Below are 6,257 nucleotides of genomic sequence, written 5' to 3'. Positions count from 1 at the left end.
AAAGGGGACACGGGACGGACCCTGCACCAACCTAGTTTCATGAAGCGTTGCCTTGGACAGCTCTATGCACTCAGTGATAGTGCTACTAATGCGATCTAGCCCCACGATCAGGTCGGAGGGCATGGGTGGGTGGCTGCCAACGAGTAGATTTGGAATCTTCTCGGAGAGGGAGAGTTCGCCGACTTGCTAGGCAAGCGGCATAACAATTTTTGGGTGGAGGACTTGTCCTGCTAGAACAGATCCGACGGGAGCCCAGTTGGTGCTGGACGCCGAGCTGGCAGAAGCCGCCGATTCTGCAAAAGGCGCCGAGTCAACGGGAGCCGCCGAGTTGACGGAGAAAGCAGTCGGATCAGAATCTATTGACATGGTCCCGAATTGAATCTGCACCGGGTTGGCGAGAAAGTCTTTCATGCTCTCGAGGAAAATAACACCGGGATGGAATGCCATCGAGGTCTAAAAAAGGATCTCGCAACCACCCCTACCTTGTGTGCCAACTGTCAGATTTATAAGCCTAGCAGTCCACCAGGGGGTTACCCAAGTGGTTGATTTGTAGGTGAGGACGATTATGAAACCAATAACTCGAAGGTGATCGCAGGAACATGAAGGGGACATGAGGGTTTAGATAGGTTCGGGCCTTCGGAGAGTAATACCCTACGTCCTATATTTTGGTAGATTGTATTGCTCAATAATTCGATGCCCTTGGGAGGCTCTCTTGGCTGCCTTATATAGGCTGACGACCAAGAGTTACAAGTCGGTTTGAATCTAATCTACTCGATAATTATATGAAAGGCAATCTAAGTCAGATTACAATACTTGTCCCACGATATCCGGGTAGATTTGAACTATCTAGTTGCCTTGACGTGTACTCCAAGTAACTTTATGCCCTCGGCCCGCATGGCCTGGTTGGGCGGGCCCACTTGTCAGGTCCGACCAGTATCCTAATCAGTGGGGACCCATGGGGTACCCATATCCCTCAAGTATACGACTAGCATACGAGCGTATAAGCCTAGCATATCAACATAGCAAGGGTATATAATCAACTCATGTATATGAGAACCAAGCACAGCTCTATATAAAGAAGATGTATATTTTGAATAGAATAAAGTCAACCTAGGAATGTAAGATACAAGAGCCATACCCTAGACTCCCATGAGGACTTGGAACCTAAAGTAGAGCTACTTTAGCCTAACTCCACTAACTTGGAAACTAAGAGGGAGAGAATGATTCACTTGTAGTGTGTGTCCTAGAATAGAGCCCCTACCCTCATATTTATAGGCTCATGGAGGCAGTTTACAGGAAGAATATTCGAGGGAATCTCCCATAACTGATGTAGGGAAGTAATCACTTGTCGCGATGTGGAGGCTGATCAGCAAAGGAGCCAAAAGGTGGTTCGACCGATCCAAGGGTTCGGTCAAACCCCTGGTGGCCCCTCTGGCAACCGTCTTCGCGTGGTAGCCTGACATGTGAGTCCCAATGATGGTTGTGTGGGTTATCCAGTGGATTGAGGCGGTTGTGGTAGTTTGAGGGCCCTCCAATCTATGGGATGCACACGTGGCAATCTCCCATTGGTTAGAAGTGTGTTTCTTGGATCCATAGGGTGCGTTTTCTCCATCCTTTTGTGTTATTTCACCTGCAACCAAATAATCTCCAAGGACAAGTGGAACTACATTATTTGAAACTAAATATGAGTGTAAGAAATGCCAATCCTCCTTTATTCCTGAATATATTGATGGTCATATTTGGTACTTAATGACCGTCAACAGTGGGTTTGCCCCATTCAGATAATACCTAAGAAGGGAGGAATGACCGTTGTCACCAATGAAAAGAATGAGCTAATCCCGCAATGTCTTCCTACTAGGTGGAGGATGTGCATAGATTATAGGAAGCTCAACAAGGTGACTAAGAAGGATCATTTCCCTCTACCTTTCATTGATGAAATGTTAGAGTGGTTTGCAAACCATTCCTTCTTTTGTTTTCTTGATGGGTATTCCGATTATCATCTAATCCCCATCCATCCCGATGACCAAAGCAAGACCACTTTCACATGCCCCTATGGAATGTATGCTTATCGTAGGATGTCATTAGGGTTGTGTAATGCACCTGTTTCATTCCAAAGGTGCATGTTTTCTATCTTCTTAGACATGATTGAGGAAATCATGGAAGTTTTCATGAACAACTTCTCCGTCTATGGGAAAACCTTTGATCATTGCCTTGAGAATTTGGACAAAGTTTTACAATGATGCCATGAGAAGGACTTGGTGCTTAATTGGGAAAAGTGACATTTCATGGTCCGCGAAGGCATTGTCTTAGGACACCTAGTTTTTGAACGAGGGATAGAGGTGGAGCCAAGATTGAAGTTATAGAAAAGCTTCCACCTCCTATCAATATCAAGGGAATCCATAGCTTCCTAGGCCACGATGGGTTCTGTCATCACTTCATCCAAGCCTTTTAGCCAAGGATGCACCCTTTGATTTCACTAATGAGTGCCTTGCTGCCTTTCACACCCTCAAAAAGGCACTCATCTCAGATCCAATCATTCAACCTTCAAATTGAACGCTTCTGTTTGAGATCATGTGTAATGCTAGTGACTATGCTGTAGGGGCCATTCTGGGCCAAACTAAGGATAAGAAGCATCATGCGATCGCTTACGCTAGCAAGACTTTGACAGGAGCTCAACTTAATTATGCTACCACCAAATAAGAGCTTCTTGCCATTGTCTTTGTTATAGACAAATTTAGGTTACTTAGTAGGATCCAAGATCATTGTTTACACTGATCATGCAGTTTTGAAATATTTGCTCACTAAGAAAGATGCTAAACCCCGCTTGATACAATGGATCCTTCTACTCCAAGAGTTTAACCTTGAAATAAAAGATAAAAAAGGAGTAGAAAACTCTGTTGCAGATCATTTGTCGTGTATGCACTGTACTAACATGCAGGAGCTACCGATAAATGACTTCCTTTGGGATGACATGTTGCTAAAGGTGATAGACTTCAACCCCTGATATGCAAATATTGTGAACTTTATGGTTGCAGGATTTGTACCACCAGAAGAGAACAAGAAGAAGTTGCTCTATGAAAGTAGATGCCACTTGTGGGATGACCCGTACCTCTACAGAGTTTGTGCTGATGGCCTGCTGAGAAGATGTGTACCTGCAGCTAAAGGAATAAGGATCATTGAGAGATGCCATGCAACACCATATGGGGGATACTATGGTGCATTTCGTACTCAAGCAAAGATCTGGCAGAGCGGATTCTTTTGGCTGACCATGTATGATGACACCAAAGACTTTGTTCGGAGATGCCGAAGATGCCAAAAGCATGGAGGAATCACCACATGAGATGTGATGCCCCTACAAGATAACCTCCAGGTAGATCTATTTGACGTATGGGGAATTGACTTCATGGGACCTTTCCCAAAGTCCTATGACAGTGAGTACATCCTAGTGGTGGTTGATTATGTGTCCAAGTGGGTAGAAGCAATACCATGTCGTGCTGCCGACTCCAGACATGCTCGAAAAATATCCCAAGAGTACAACACAACATTGCAACCCCATATGACGCCCAAACAAGTGGCCAAGCAGATACATCAAACAAGCAAATCAAGAACAATCTGCAAAGGACCATGCAAGAGATAGGGAAATCAAGCTACCAGATGCACTATGGGCATATCGGACAACCTACAAAACACCGCTAGGCATGACACCCTATTAGCTGGTATACGGGAAAACATGCCACTTACCAGTCGAGCTAGGGCACATGGCTCATTGGGCCATCTGGAAATTCAATATGGACTTCACAAAAGCTGGGAAACAGAGGAAGCAATAGCTATCAGAGCTGGAAGAATGGAGGGACAAAGCATATCACAATGCCAAGATCTACAATGAGAATACTAAGATATGGCATGACAAGAGGATCAAACTGAAAGAATTCAAGCCAGGAGATAAGGTAGTACTCTTTAATTCCAGGGTCAAGTTATTTGGACATGGGAAGCTTCGAAATAAATGGGAAGGACTGTACCTTGTTGTCGACGCCGCGCCTCATGGAGTAATCACGCACCAAAATGACGGAGGTAGTACCTTCAAGGTAAACGGTCATCACTTAAAAGTCTTCCTAGAACCTGATAATAGAGAGTATGATGTGATCAACTTCATCAAAGAAATCTAGCCTTAAAATAAACTCTTACAATAAATAGGATAGACAACCTTTATCTTTCTAGGCTCCTTTTTATTTTGTTTTGTCCCCTAATAAAATGCAGGTACAAAATTAAGTGTGGGGGAGTCATCCAACCCCCAGATCATCTACACACAACAAAGGTATGCAACCCCTTTCCTCGCTCCCCTTGATTCATGATTTTGAATGATTTTCAAATTTGCCTCTTTAATCTCGAACTCAACATAAAATGAATCAACATGCTCTGCTTCCTCTACATGTTTCCTAAGCTTGGCTTGCATATGTTTTATTCCATGCTTATCATCTTGATGCTTGTGAACAAAAATCTTTAGGAAGGCATGCTCATCTAAGTAGTTGATGTTTGTAATATGGTTGATGAAATGATCTTCACTCTTGATGCTTAAGTGCTTGGGAAATTTATTTGAAAATTCTAAAAACCCTTTGCAAAGCTCCTCTTTGATATGCCAAAGTCCTACCAAAGCCATATGATGAGATATCTTGAAAACCTATACACATATGATGCTTGTCGTTGCATTGAGCTTTGTCAAATTGTTGTGACCCTTGAGAGAATTCCTTTCATACTTTCACGATCAAGATTCATGTGCACGCCATATTCCCCTTGATATGCTCATATGAGAGTTAGCATTGTACCATCCATCAATTCCATAAATAAAAGCCCCACCATACGTGTTGGTCTCTCTTTCTCACTTTTATTACAAAAGAGACATGGGATATCGAAAAAAAATATGGACACATGAAGATTCAAGTATTGAAAAAAAAAGTTGGATGTATGCAGGTCTAAAACAAGAAAAGGAAAGATAGCCATGTTCTCAAAAGAGTTTATAAAGCGAGAGACATCATACAAAAGGAGTTACCGTTTCATTCACCATCTTCCACCATATCCATACATGTGCACATCTTGATCTGATTGTATGACTTGTTTTTCTCCTTGGATCCCCTTTTTGACTTTGCAATATATGTGATGCAAGTATGCCTTATCCTTTACTTCCTACCTTGAGCTCCACATATAGCCATCTTTAGAAGTAGGATGAAGAAAGGCAAATCAAATGTCTCGGTGAGGACATATACACAATGAGTGATCTAAGAGAATCAAATGAGGAGCTAAGCAAGGTTTGTTTTGAAAACTTATTGGAAAATCCCAAGCTACTTGACATGAGAAGTAGAAGTGATTTGATTCAAGATCATTCCATGCCTTAACTACCCAAGATGGTGTGATAGACACTTCAAAGTTCACAAGTGCAAGGTATGGTTTGGAATATCTCTTATGCTCGCTTCATACCTTTGGAAGTCATGTTTCACCTTAGTCCTTTCTCCTTCACTCGAGGACAAGCAAAGGCTAATTGTGGGGGTGTTGTTGACAGCTATTAAGTACAAAATGTAGGCCATCAACTCCTACATAAACACATAAAAAAATGAGCATCAACAGTAGTGGTAGGACTTATTACTAATGAATTCCACAAGTGTTGGTGAATATTTGTATGCGGTCTATTAAGGGATAAAACACACCTCAAAGAGCAAGGAAACATACTCTCAACCAATCAAGAGTAAGCACATAGATTGAAGGACCCACAAATGGGAGTAAGCTGACTAGATACACCGCAAAACACCTTGTATCCAAGTGTGGACCCACCTGGCAGCCACCCAACCAAAGGCGGTTGCCAGAGGCGGGAACCAGGGGTCGGCCGAACCCCTGGTGGCCCCTCTCGCCTCCAGCCTCCAGCCGCCACGTGTCGCTAGATACTGACCTTACAATGGCTGTTAGGGAAGATTCCCCAAATATTCCCCTCGGGAACCGACCCCAAGTGCCTATAAATACTAGGGGAGGGGTCTTATTTCAAGACACACCACCAAGTGAAGAAACACTACTCAATAGGAGTTTAGAGCTCCATTGCAAAGGTGGGGTGCTGCTTAGCTAGTGCTTAAGTTAGGATAGAGAGTGAGGGGTAGTTCGGGGAAGCATCGGGTCTGTCGGCGCCCTTCTCCAAGTTTGTACCTCTACAGATGCTGCTTCCTTTGTTATGAAGTAAGTTTGTATTCGTGATTCCTTTCTCATAGTAGTTTTTA

The sequence above is a fragment of the Setaria italica genome, chromosome V (genome assembly GCF_000263155.2).
Source record: "Setaria italica strain Yugu1 chromosome V, Setaria_italica_v2.0, whole genome shotgun sequence".
Classification (NCBI taxonomy): Eukaryota; Viridiplantae; Streptophyta; class Magnoliopsida; order Poales; family Poaceae; genus Setaria; species Setaria italica.
This window is presented reverse-complemented; position numbering follows the sequence as displayed.